Raw genomic sequence first — 14178 nt, 5'->3', positions numbered from 1 at the left:
ACCAGACATCCCACCGTTGCCTCAGGCACTTCCTCCTGGCTTCACTGTCCTCACTCGCTTTATGATCCTCTCAGCTCAAATAACTGCGGATGCTCTCCTCAGGCTGGAACTGCCTTCCCCACAAGACCCAGCTGCTTGGATCACAGGTAGAGAAATACCTGGCACTTGAGAACAGCGGGGTAGCACCTAATAACTCATCGCACCTGACATTTTCATTACACACAGCATTAGAAGTTTCTTCAGGAAGCAGCCTTAATAATTTTGCACCACTCTGCTCAGTGGGGATTAATATTAATTACTTACACATAGGGGCGGAAGCCACTCTTTCAGGACAAGCAAGTTTCTGTCCTCGTCTGGGTCACTGTGGGTTTCGGCCGTGTCAGCTCCATGTAATTCACAAAGGAATCAACCCATAGACACTTCCCAGCCATGCATGTGCCTGCAGGACACACAGGGGAAACTTTATAGCATATATAAATGGGCTTTAATATCACGGTATACATTTGGGGACGTATGTCTAACTTGTTAGACATACGGAAAAGCTGACGAGCCACTCTGAGCCTTTTTGGAGGCCTCTGCTTCGCACCGGCAGCCCTAGAGAAGCACAGGCTTGCACTGTCTTCCCATTCACTGCCCTCTTGCTCTCCCTGCAGGAGCGTCTCCACCTAAGCTTGCTCTGGAGCATTTAGAAGTTCTAGTGAGATTATGGGTTTATGTGTGTGTGTGTGTGTGTGTGTGTCCCTGAACAGTTTTTCTCTTCTTCCACTAAAGTTGTTTTTCTTGAATATCTCTGAGAAAACACTGAATATGGTTTCACTTTATTTTATCCTTAACTTCAGGACAAATGTCATGCTGATTTACTTCCAGTTAATGATGTTGTACTTCCCATGCAACCTGACTGCCTCCAGAATGACAAAACTCCATACACATACAGGGCTTTACAGGTAAAAATGTTCTATGCTTTACAAAGAGAAGTGGGACTTGGGAAGGGGCTTGATGACAATGTAAGGCCAAGGGTTGTTTAGAAGTCACCTCGTCACAGATAGGAAAGTGTTCCTTCTGGATTCTTCACAATATTCTTAATCCAGGAGCACTTGGCATCGGGCACTAAATGGGCTAGTTGCGCGACACATCCTCTGATGGTGTGCAAGGGCTTTTCTTTTCAAGTTACGCCTGGTTCTGAGGAGTGGAGACTGATATGTATGGTTAAGAGTTCTACGGGTTTTTTTTTGTTTTTCTTTTTTTTAATCTCTGTGTACCAGAGTAATATTAGTGCTGAACCCCGACTACCCACTTAGTGCTACTATTCCTATTTTAATCCCGTGCCACCACTCTGTGAAATAAGGTATTATTATTACTCCTATTTCTCAGATGAAGGAACTGAGCCTTACAGAGTTTAGATAACTTCCTCAAGGCCAGACAGCAGTAACTGGGAAAACCAGAACTCAAATCCAGGTCTCTTTTATACCAGAGTCAGAGTGAAAAGTCATAATAACTCACTGGAACAATAGCATCCACAAATGGGCATTTACTAGAAAATTCTCGCTTGCCATCCACAATAAAGGGGAAAAAAGCCTCAGTACTTACCACTATGAGTTTGATTCCACACACACCTCTGAGCATATAATAACCTTAACTGTTTCAGGAAAAGGTACACCAACTCTGTGACATTTATTGACTTCTTACTCTATGCGAGGCACACAGCTAATTAATCACTAAATGGAGGAGGATGGGTCTCAAGAAGAGTAAGATGTCCGTTTCTCAGGGTACCTACAATCCAGCTGGGTAGACAAGCCCTAAATACATGCAGTGTATTGACTGCATGCAATGATACATGTAATGATATCAGGAAAGGCATTGCAAGTCTTGAAGAGATTCATTACCCACTTAACAATACAGAGCGAAAGTGCTAGGGTGAGTCAGCTGAGGGAGACTTCTCTCCAAGCAGGAGTCAGAGAAGACTAGATTGGAGGCATGGGACGTGAGGTGGGAACTGAGAGAGGGGTGGCACTTGGTGAGGTTGGAGATTGCTGGCAAGTGGAAGCAGCATCTAGGAGAAGTGAGAAGGTTTCCCTGGAGTGGGTACGAGGTCTCTACGGTCCTGTGCCGTCACACGGTGCTTGACTGGAACGCAGCATGAGGCCACGGTCAACAGTGACACACTATTATAGACGGAAGTGTGTCCCCTGAAACTCATGAGCTGAACCTCTAACCTCCAGTGTTAGTATATTTAGAGGTAGGGCGTTAAAAAAAAGTAATTCAGGTTAAATAAGGTCATATGGGTGGGACCTTAATCCAACGTCCTTATAAGAAAGAGACACCAGAGATGCTCAAGCACTGAGGAAAGACCATGTGAGGACATGACAAAAAGGCGGCAATCTGCAAGCCAAGGAGAGAAGCCTCAGGAGAAACCAAACCTGTCAACACTTTTATCTTGGACTTCCAGCCTCCAGAACTGTGAGAGAACACATTTCTGTTGTCTAAGCCACCCAGGCTGTGGTATTTTGTTCTGGCGGCCCTAGTAGACTAATTACACACACCTTCATCTATTTCACGTATAACTTCGCTGCCCTGGCAGGATGTGCCACCCCTCCCCTAGGCTGCCTTGGATCCTAACTATCTCAGAGGGCTTGAAACCTGGAGTAGCAGGTTTCCAAACCTGTGGCCTCTTCCATCTGGCTACCGTGCAGACCTCTGTTGGAATGCGTGAACGAGCTGAGGATGATCTAAGGCAGTGCGTTTCAAATTCCCTGTGGTGAAGAACCACCATCCCCCCCATTCCTTGGCTGACAGATACACCATCTCACTGTGCTTGCTGAGTAGGCAGTAGCAGCCACAAGCAACCCACCGTGTAAATGTAACAAATATTCTATTCAGCAGTGTCCCCTGATCAGGTGTATGGATATGGTAGCCAGGGTGGTGGGGTGGGATGTAGGAGGAGTCCTGATTTGTACCATTTGCCCATTTGCCAGATAAAAACACCTCCCGCCATGACTGATTTCAAGCTACCGACGTGAAGTCACTGAGCCACAGAGATGGGAAGAAACGCCCACAATCGGCTCTCTCCAGCCGGTATCACCCACCTCCAGCCAATCACGGTGGCAGTGCACGATGACTAAAAAGTTTCTACGTACTTACTTGTCATTTTTGTACTTAACTCCTTGCAGAAGGCAGGTCACACTGTGCATAACACTGACCTAATTTTTTTAAGTGTAGGTGTCCCCAAAGAGGTCCCCTGAAGTCCACTAGCTCACTGTTTTATCAGGATAAATTCTGGATCCACAAGGTTCTAAGAAAGCATTTTCAGAAAGGGCCTGTTTCCCAAAAATTAGCTATGAAAAAAAGGGCAGAAGCTCAGCTCTTGTCTTCTCTCCCTCTTTTTTCTTCCCTTCATCTAGAAATATTATCTCAAAGACCTTCTCCCCATCTCTTACTTTTCCCCTTCCCCTGTCCTCTCTTTCCTAAAGGATTGTTCTTCCATTTCCTTTGCTTTCCTGCACATCACAGTTAAGCACAACCGTTCAAATGGTCTACTCTCTTTCTCCTACAGCTTGGCTCTATTGTGGGGATGGGATCCCTGTCTTTGTTATAAGAAACAATAAAGGGATAAACCCACTCAGGCTACTCAAGGGTAAAACCCAAAGCAGCAAGCAGATTTAAAGGGCCTACAGGATTAAAGGCAGAAAATGGAGTTATATTAGCCCTCTTTATCCTTGCTTTTCCAGAACCAATTTGGCTTTGTTCTTTTTTCTTTTTTTTTCAAACACGAAGCCAGCCATTAGTAGCATAGCAGAAGCCTATGGCATACAGAGCAGTGATTGGAGTGGGAGTGACACCGGCCCAGACAAGAGGTAATTAGGGCTGACCTTGGGAGGTGGCCATGAGAATAGAAACAAAAACACAGATACAAGCCATAAAGCCATATTTTGAAGTAAAATCAACAAGATTGGACCACTGATTAGAGATAGAATAGGGAAAGAAATAGGCAAGGGAAGAAGATGGTGCGAGGTTTTGAACGCTGACTGCAGCCAGATAAGTCATCCTGGAGCTCGGCTCCGAATGAGTTACTCAAATGAGAAAAACCCTTGGATGGCTCCAAGCCCACTGCACACAGAATAAAGTCTAAAATTCCTGTATAAGAGCTGCCACAGTTCTGCACTGAGTTATCAGCAAGCTTGGACTCATTCATTCATTCAACAGACATTTACTGAACAGCTAATATGTGTTATGCTGGATCAGGGAATCCAAAATGGGGAAAAGGCACAGTCCCTGACTTTGATGAATTCAGAGCCTAAAGGGGGTAACCTTCAAATAAATCAATACACATACGCTCAAGCCCTGTTCACAATGTTCTCTTCATCTGAAATCCATTTGTTTATTGAGTGCTCACTCTATGCCAGAGACTGTTCTTGGCCCTAGAGACCCAGTCAAGTTAATTCCATTCGTTTCCCAATCAGACCTGTGCATTATTGATTTGGGATTGTCTGCATAGAGAGCTGAGGCCAAAGGGAACCTCAAAGTGGAAAGACTGAAGAAGAAGAGGAGGAGAACCAGCACCAGACTCTTGGACTGATGCCTACAGTTCAAGGATTAGGAAAAAGGGAGAAGAGCCAAAAGTGGCCAGAGGAGTAACCAGAGAGGGACAAACACGTCAGACAAGCTGCATGTGGAGCGTTTCCAGAATAAAGAAGAATCTGAACTGTGTTCAATGCTGCTGAAAGGCTAAGGGAGAGAAGACTGAGAAAGGAACCCATACAGCCACTCACTTCAGGTGACAGATGGAAAGAAGTCTGTGGTGAGGGACAGATCAAAGATGCATCACAGAGCAAGGGGGTGCTTTACAAAGACTCTGGAGCAGGAACTGGGAGGGCACAGAATTCGTGGACACAAGTGAAAATGTTGACCTTAAAGAGAGGAGAGACAATTCTTTCCGCAAGACCAGAAAGAAGGAAAGGACAGAAGAATATGCAGAGACACAGGGTAAAAGGAGGTCACAGAGGCCCCAGGAGTGTTTGAAGTCAGACAATCCCATGTTTGGATCTCAGCTCTTCCACTTACTTTCTGCATCGTATCAGGCAAGTTGCTCAAGCCCTCTGATCCTTAGTTTCTTCATCTATAAGATGCATATAATAATGCCTTTCTCATACGGTTGTTGTGAGAACACATGGAGAAAATATATGTGCCACCAGTTTCCCCCTTGCCTTATCAGCTAAGGTACATACGGAGGTCACATAAATAAATTCTACTGGCCCTGGCCCCTCCCTACCTGCTCATATAGCACTGTGGCACTCTGCAAAGTCTTCTTGAAAAAGTGCTCACAGTGAGCCCACCTCACTAAGCTCCAGGGGGTCAGCTAAGCCTCTGCTGTCTCCACACTGCTACAGGTGAGGCCCTGGAACAAACAAGACGGCAAATCCAAACCTGCTGTCTGCTACCACAGAGTATTGCTGAAGCAGCCTTTTCAGATTTCACTCCAAGCCTTTCCCCGACCCAGCCTCCACCAGTCTCAGCCCGGGCCTGGATAGAAACCCAAGTGAAAAGCACAACGCTATACCTCACATTGTCCCTCCTCTCTCACGACCAGGTTTGAGTCAGGCTCTGGAAGTCTCTCTATTCTTCATCTGAACACACTTTTGGCAGGCCCACCTCTTTAATGTGCTAAACGCCTCCTGATATGTATCCATCCCGATCTAGGTTACCGTAGACCCTGGCACACAGCATGGGCTCAGTGAAAGTTAGCTCCCTGTCTCCCTTACCTCAGCACCACGGTTTCATTCATATTTCGGATTTGCCATGTCCCTTTTCCCATCCTTGGTTACATCTGGGTTTGACCCAGGTGCACAAAGGCTTGGTTATACTGTATACTGAGCTTGTAAATGTTTAGCGACCAGCTCTCTGGGAGAAAAAGCCTGATTTTGTAAGTGTCTGCCAATTTTCATGGTGTAAACACTCCCGCCACGGCTGCTTTCAATTTACCAACATCACATCAACCACCTTGCAAAATTCCTGCAAATTTAACAATCAGTTCTCCCAACCTGGTGGTAGCTTACCACTCAACTGGTTACCTGGAGGTCTTGGCTAGTAGTATACTGGAGCAGCTTTGAAGTTTCTGCCCCTTCAGTAAAGTCCCATGCATATTCGGCTACTGCTTTGTGAAGACAACATCCCACCCCAACTGCATTGCAACGGGGGATGAATTGCAAAGGCACCAAGTCTCATTTAGGGATCTTCGCTATTTTCATGTGGTTTGGGAAATGATTGTGTTTAAATGGCATTTTGAGGGAAACAGACACACCCTGATGGGTGAAATCTCAGGGATGATCAGTGAACAAAAACACTGTCACCAAGTAAGTAAACAGTGACAAGTTTATAAGATGCTTTTGGCAGTAGCTGGATTTCTCAGTGCTGAACACTTGAGTTGGGCATGGTGGGAGCGGCTGGTTAGCCATTTGTCAGGCAAAGTCAAAACAGCCCTCCAGCTACAGCACAGACGGCAGACTGCAGCTCGTCAGCATTTTATTTATGACTCTTAATTAGCAAGCAAAAAAGGAGGGAAGAAGTTTCCAGCTTGGGATATACATACTTATACATACATATTTCCCAGAAATTATCTTTGTCAAAATAATTTAAATCCCCACAACACTGAGAGGTAGATAGAATTTACATTTTGTAGAGAGGAAACTCCATCCTGGGAGGTAAACGTAACTATCCTAATCTCACCAGTGAAGGTTCAGAGAGGCAAAGTGACTCTTCCAAGGTGACAGAACTGGGACTGACAATCTTCAGACTCTAACACAAAGACTCTTTCAATCACACCATGGTTGGCTTTTATCTGGCATGTCATAGTAATCGTCCATTGACTTGGATTAAAAGAGAGCTGAATACCAAACTCATCACACTGGTGAATAAACTTATCGTACTTAACGGTTAGAATTAATTCTTCGGAGGGTGGGGAGTTATTGAGGGAGCGAGGAACATAGGACAACTGAGTGAGTAGGTCAGCCCCCTGCCTGCTTTTCAAAACCCTGGGGTCTTGCTTTGCAACCAGCAGAGTCGAGTCAGGCACAGGGCAGAACGAAAGAGTGGATCTTCACAGCCCATGAGTTCAAAGTGACTGTGCTCTGTGGAGGAGTCTTTGAGCTGTTGGGCCTTCAAGTGATTGTGAGGTACAGAAGCATCAGAAACAAAAATAGGCCTGGAAACTATAAACACATAGGATTGCAGACCTCAAACCTCTATTTACAGATGGCATTCAAAAGGGATTGCACTGATTACTTCTGATCACTGATTTGACGCCCCCCCAAAATCCTGATACTTACATAATAAATTTTTTAAAATTCTTGATATAAATCACCTTTATTATGGGTTTATTTTGATTTTTAATTCCTGTGAAACCCAAAAAACAAAGCGTTTCTACTTATTCTCAAGGGTTCCACGCCTCGCTAAAGAACGAACTAGAAGGCGATAACTTCCAAGCTCTCTGAAGAGGTGTGGAGGTCAGTGTGGAGGTTGCTGGTATTTCCGGTTCTCTTCTCTTGCAGGGACAAGGAAGGATTGCACTTCTCCATCCCCTTGAAGATAAGCATGGCCACGCAACATACTTTGGCCAAGGAAATAGGATCAGATGTAACGTGTGTCACCTTTGGGTGGGAGACTTAGTTAAGAGCTAGTGCACAGTTACCCATGCTTGCTCCCCTGCTGCAGTGATTCCCCAGCAGACAGGCTGGGATGACAGACTACCTGCCATTAGGTCCCAGAGTCACCCTGACAGGCAGAATCTTTCCTGAGTTTTGGAAGCTATCCTTACCACAGCATAACTTCACTTATCCTACTAGGAGAGTTGTTCGGTGAAAGAGGAAGTTAACTAAGAGGAAAATGAAAAAGGAATAAGTCAAAAGCTGAAGACTCCTGGACACTTTTAACCCCATTGGAGGCCTAGGACTCTGAGTGCTGGAAAACTCAGTATCTAGGGTGCTCTTCTTCCTGAAGTGATCAAGAGAAGGTGGAAGTTGGAACGTTGGTCAAAATGAATCTGTACCTTCAGGTTTCCAAATGAATAACTGGAAAGGATCTAGACTCCTTGGAACCGAATAAGAAATCTCCTGAGCTGAACATGGAATTGAGATTGAGTCAAAACAACTTAACGAGTATCTATTAAGTGCCCACTCCTTGTAGAAGACTACGTTTGACATTGCAGGAGATGCTTTTACAAGTATGGAGGTCCCTTCTTTCTTTCAAGGAACTTCAACCTAATTAGTGATATAGTTAATATCCTCCCATCAGTACTTATAGCTGAGGCTGCCTACAACTGGAAGAGACGGAGGGGATGTTGAGGCTCTCAAAGCACACAGCAGAGGAGGAAAGAGCTCCTCAAGTTCTTGGTGGCTCAAGTGGAAGTAACCAAAAGCAAACAAGCTGCCTCACGGGGCCTGCCTCGTTTTGGCTCATGCCCTCAGTGTAACCGTGAAGGACTAGAGGCCAATAAACTGCAGCAGCTGTCTGGCCATCATATCCTGTGCCCACCCCTCATATCTGCTCCAGATGGCTTGGCTGTAACAACCAGGGATGCTGCCAACTGACTGGGCAACAGGTAAGTTGCTCATTGATGCATATGTTATGGCACCTAGAGGTGGCACTTGAGGTCTTTGGCTTAAAATATGTCAGACCTTATTAAGGAAAACTTGATTATAACAAGGAGCCTGGTACCTAATCCAACCACTCCCCTCCCCCAGCCTGGCCCAAACAAACCTGTGCTGTCCATAATCGCATGACATCATGGTTCAAATATAGGTCCTGTTCCCCTTTCTCCAAGTCTCTGAGATCACTGAAGGTTGAGTGCAAAGTACCACCCTTAAGATCATTCTTCAAGCTGCATGACCGAATTCCTGCAAAGAAGGAACGAGGTGAAGAGTTCATCTTTTACTAGAGTTTGAGCAACCCACCAGGGCAGCGGTACCCTGACACCAGGACATCCAGCATTACTAAGCCTGAGTGAACAATGCTGCTCCTTCCTTTGTGCGGAGAAAGGGGCAAAATATCAGTCAGCGCCTTTCACAGCCACAGCTCTCCTGAAAGCAACACCTGTGCCCCCCGTGCAGGCTGGGGTGCACGGTGAGCGCGTCCGTACGTCTTTAATAAAGGTGTGACTCAAGGACTGCCAATCACAGTCTGGCTCGTTCGCTGGGAGGGGGTTAGGCCTCCAAAGCTCAATCCAGACGGGGACTATGTAATTATGTAATTAAGCCAATGAGACTCCCTCTCTCCCTCCTTCTCTCTCTCCCTCTTTCTCCCTCCCTCCCTCCCTCCCCTTCTCCTTTTGGAAATGATTGGGAAATACAGGGAAGATGGTCACTGAGTCATCAGTGGGAACAGAAGCTGAAAAGATGTATACGGAGAACACATGCCATGTAGGAAAGCTATGGGACAGAGGGTAGGAGAGTGCCAAAACTGAGACTAAACTAAGGAATGAACTACTGAAAAGATGCACAGAGCTGAAAGCTAGACCAAGTCGGTGGCTCCAGTTGCGGTGAACACAGAAGCCAAGTCCCTATGATAGAAAGAGTGGGGATAGGGACTCCCATGGCTGAGCTGTGCTGGACTCCCCAGTTTCAAGTTCCCTGTGGCCTCCTGAAGACTAGTTTCCCATGAGAGTCCTGTCTCCTGTATCCTGCCGACAAAATCCCATCAGCAAAGTGCCCCCAGTGTGTCCCAGCTCTTGCCCTCAAACTAACACACATGCGAAGGGCCAGGCTCTACAGATACCTGGACCTTGGCCAGTATAGACCAGCCCTGATGCCCCCTTACCCATGTCACCTGATACGTTTCATCCCAGGCACTTGACGCTTAGCGTGTCAGGCTACATTGTTACTCATTTGCGCAGGTTTTCATGCGATCTCGACAGCTATTTGTTCCGTGGAGTATTTTTAGCACGAGGTGAGGGAGGTGGCTGGGGGAACAGTTCGGGAGGAAGAGAAGTGTTCTAGCCGGGGACAGTGTCACATTCTCAACGCTGTGTTAGGTGCCGTGCACAAACACATGCTCCAAAGAATGATTGTTGATGATCCGTCTTAATCTCACCTTCCTGTGTTTATGAAGACAAGTACAGGCAATTGAAAATGAGGTCTCAGGGGATCCCTGACAATTGAAACTCTTCCTCCTTCAGGGAGCAAACCAGGAAACCCCTAAGGGCACCCATGCGGTCTTCATAGGAAGATATCACATAGGGCCGAAGATTTCTGGGAAAAAAAAAAGAGAGAGAGAGAGAGAAAAGGAAAACGTTTTCAAATCCATTTAAAACAATCCGTGCAGCTGTTTCCTAAACTCTCCGGAAGAACTGAGATGCAAAATGCTACATATCCCCTCCATCCTCCCCTCACCCCAACCCTGCAAACTGGCTTTCAGGTGACGCCATCATGAGACCTCTGCGGTGAGCTCTGTCTGGAGGGATGCAGCGGCCGACACAGCACGTGGGGTGCTGCCACCTCTTGGATGTTCACAGCCAAAGCAAGTCTCTGTCCCAGAAAGGATGTATTTCAGTGATATTATGAAATGTTAACGGGCAATCTGTTCTGAAATAATTGCTCAGTGTGTTGGCCTCCTTTTCCATTTTAGAATTTCAAAGGCATTGCAGGCCAAAAGCAGTGCCAGCCTATTAGTGGTACCTACATGATTAAATCTAGCCAATACAACCATGGCTACACAAAAGCTCTTTTTCTCAATTAATAAAATGCGATTAATGGTATCATTGAAAAACTCCTGGCACTTCGATTTAGAGCCAGTTAGAGTTTCAATTTAGAGCTGTGTGCAAATTTTAGAATATGCATTCTTTTTTTTTTACCTGACACGATTAACAGTACCTAATTTATGGGATACGCCCAAATTTCTGTAGGGAAAAAAGAATGTTTACCAGAAACATACACAGTAATGACAGCTAGCTTCCTTCCCTACACACACACACACAGACACACACACACAGGCTCACACACTTGCACCCCAGTTCAATTCCAGTTATTCAGTGACCACCCTGTCTCTCTTGCCCGTGGGAAACGTCATATGTCCACCTTGGAACTATCAGTCCAGCTCCTGAGAAGAAATACGTTGTTTCTCTCATTCTCCCCCAGGTACGGGCCATTTGAGCAGTTGGGTTGTCATTTTTTTAACCTCCACATTTCCCTAAGGATAGTGAGAGGATGATTGAAACAGCAACATTAGCTGCTTTAGGCTAGATTTTCAAAGCTACACCAGGGGAGTTAAGAGCGCAAATCCTGTTATTGTTACAGGATTAATGCACAGAAGTCCCAGAATACCACTTTGGAAATATAGCCAAAGAATAATATTTTAATGTACTGTATGTTATTTTTAGACTCAGCTGTAGCCCGATTATCAACTAGCATATCAAAATGAGACAAGACAGATAGCTTTCTTTAATCCAAAATTCTAATGAGGTTTTTGGTGTTTGTGGTTTTTTTGACACTTAGAAATCTGGATATTTGGAGGAAAAAAGTAAAAGAAACTATAGCAGCTACCTCCTACCTGCTCTGTTGCTATAGAGGCTGCTACTCAGAATACTGGTTCTACAGAATATTTTAGCATTGTTTTTTTCTAAGAGAGGCAGGTGGTGGGAAAAAGAGGTACTGAATCATGGGGACCTCTTGACCACACCATAAAAAGCTGCAAATCAACCACAGCACGCTAATGATTTCAAGGCACAAGTCAGGGTTCCTGCCATCAGTCATTTCTATTTCTGCTTTTACACATCTTAGATTGTTGTTCAAAAATAACTATCTACAAAAGGTCTTCCAGTTGGCATAACTTTGCTTTCAAGTTGCCCTGTGGGCATCAGCCAACATTTACTGATTCTCTAGATGCCTGCTGTTGAGTTTTATTAAACTGGGCTTGTCTTTCCCTTTAGCCGCAGAGTAACTGCATAGATTGGAGATGACCATATCACTGTCTCTCGGCTACATCTAGTCTGCCAAACGATGGCTCCCGGAAGAACTCCTACCTTTTTGTTAGTTAAGGGATACTCTACACCAGTAGTTCCTCTCACTGACTTTCAAATCCCAGAGTATCTTCCGTTGTCTCAGAAGGCATTGTATCTTTCTAAAGAGGAAAAGCATGCTTGCACTGATCTGTTTATGTGTGGGGCACGGTGATGGGGCCCAACCCCACCTCCATAAACTCTAGGATTTCACTATATCAATAGGGATGGTTTCACTTGTAGCTCTTCCTCTTGGGTCACCAAAGACCCACACCCCCCAGAGCCGAACCCCTTTTGTACCAGCAGTGACCGCCAGCTCTGACTTTGTTTTTCACAGTAGTGGTGACGAGCATTAAATGAGTAACATTCTAAGAAGCAATTCACACAGTACTTGGCACATTGTAGGCTCCCTGAGTTCAGGCAGCAGCAGCACTAACAATTTTAAAGATTCATCTCATGTTTATAGGCATTTTTCAATTTATAAAATTATTTCTGTACTTCATCTCACCAGAGATACAGTGACGAGCCTTGGGGGTGGATACTCACGCATTTAATGCGGAGCTAACTCAAGTTACATGCCAGTTTTTCCCATGTAGTTTGTACCTTGAGGTTGGCTATAAATAAGCCCTGGAATGAAATTCTCCATTTCAGCTTCTGGGGTGTTGTTCACATCATAACCACTACTCATCTGTGTTTCAACTCCGAAATGGGAGTGACTGGGTCCTAGACACTCAACAACCAGAAAAGTTATATATTTGAAAAAAACTTTTAATAGATTAATAATTCTTATGAATATCTACTACTGCTATAACTCAAAATAAGCACTATGATATACACTATGAACAGTTCCTCTCCTTAAGGAACAGTTGTTTAAGAACTATTAGAATGCTTGTACACACCTATATTCTACCAAGAATACAAACTTACCAGCACCTAGCACAGTAGCAGACCTAATATCTCTTAATTCTACATATTCATGAAATAAATACATAAATGAGTAAACACTACGAGTCACTAAAGATGAATTTCAATGTCCGTAGGTGCAAGGAGGAGAGACTGAGAACTTGATGCCTCTTCTATAACACGGGGAGACCAGCAATGCACCGGAGAATTCTTATGAAGATAAAGCGAGATGAGGTATGTGAAGGACCGCGGTACTCAGCCTTCTCAAACGGCTTGCAATGACTCTCACCCCCCAGGCTTTAATGCCCTGCGTACTCCCCCAACCTTAAGCATGAATTGGCGGCTCAACAGAACTACTAGAATAAGAGGTGGTGGGATGTCACTTCTGTGATTAGGTTACAAAGGGCTGACTTCCATCTTGCTAGCACTCTCTCTTGCTGACACCCTCCTCGCCTGTGAGACGCTCATGTGTAGAGGGACTGAGGTACACCTTCGACCAAGAGCTCGTGAGGAACTAAGGCCTTAGTCCAACAGCCCACGAGGAACTGAATCCAGCCAAAAACCACACGAATGAAAGTAATTCTCCCCTCGTCAAGCCTTGATTTGACCACAGCTCTGAGTAACACCTTGACTTCAGCTTTGTGAGAGACCCGAAAGCTGAGGACCCAGTCAAGCCCCACCAGGACTCCTGATCCACAGAAACTGGGACATAACGAATGTTTCAAGGCGCTCCATTTTGGGTAATTTGTCAGGCTGCAGCAATAGGTAACAGATACAAGGACCTATTGCAACATGGCCATTTTAAAGTATGCAATAGGGCTTCCCTGGTGGTGCAGTGGTTGAGAGTCCGCCTGCCGATGCAGGAGACGTGGGTTCGTGCCCTGGTCCGGGAGGATCCCACACGCCGCGGAGCGACTGGGCCCGTGAGCCGTGGCTGCTGGGCCTGTGCGTCCGGAGCCTGTGCTCCGCAACGGGAGAGGCCACGGCGGTGAGAGGCCCGCATACCGCAAAAAAAAAAAAAAAAAAAAGTATGCAATATATAGAAGCCTTTTTTTATTTTTATAGTGGGGTTGTAAATTAAAGGGGCCTTATTTACAGGTCTGTTTTTTTTTAACATCTTTATTGGAGTATAACTGTTTTACAATGGTGTGTTAGTTTCTGCTTTACAACAAAGTGAATCAGTTATACATATACATATGTTCCCATATCTCCTCCCTCTTGCGTCTCCCTCCCTCCCACCCTCCCTATCCCACCCCTCTGGGTGGTCACAAACCACCAAGCTGATCTCCCTGTGC

At 45.4% G+C, this 14178-nt stretch overlaps 1 long non-coding RNA gene across 1 annotated transcript; it reads right to left on the bottom strand.

Annotated features, from left to right (window-relative positions):
* Window positions 1–303: 303 nt before the first annotated feature.
* LOC136794403 (uncharacterized) lies at window positions 304–10235 on the bottom strand. The gene is made up of 3 exons (XR_010841152.1): window positions 10078–10235; window positions 8749–8885; window positions 304–439 (listed from the first exon to the last, which is right to left on the bottom strand). It is a non-coding gene; the product is annotated as an uncharacterized lncRNA (long non-coding RNA).
* Between the last annotated feature and the right edge of the window lie 3943 nt (window positions 10236–14178).

Source organism: Kogia breviceps, chromosome 6 (genome assembly GCF_026419965.1).
Source record: "Kogia breviceps isolate mKogBre1 chromosome 6, mKogBre1 haplotype 1, whole genome shotgun sequence".
Classification (NCBI taxonomy): domain Eukaryota; kingdom Metazoa; phylum Chordata; class Mammalia; order Artiodactyla; family Physeteridae; genus Kogia; species Kogia breviceps.
The sequence above is the reverse complement of the archived record's forward strand: the minus strand, read 5'-3'. Positions and strand labels throughout refer to the sequence as shown.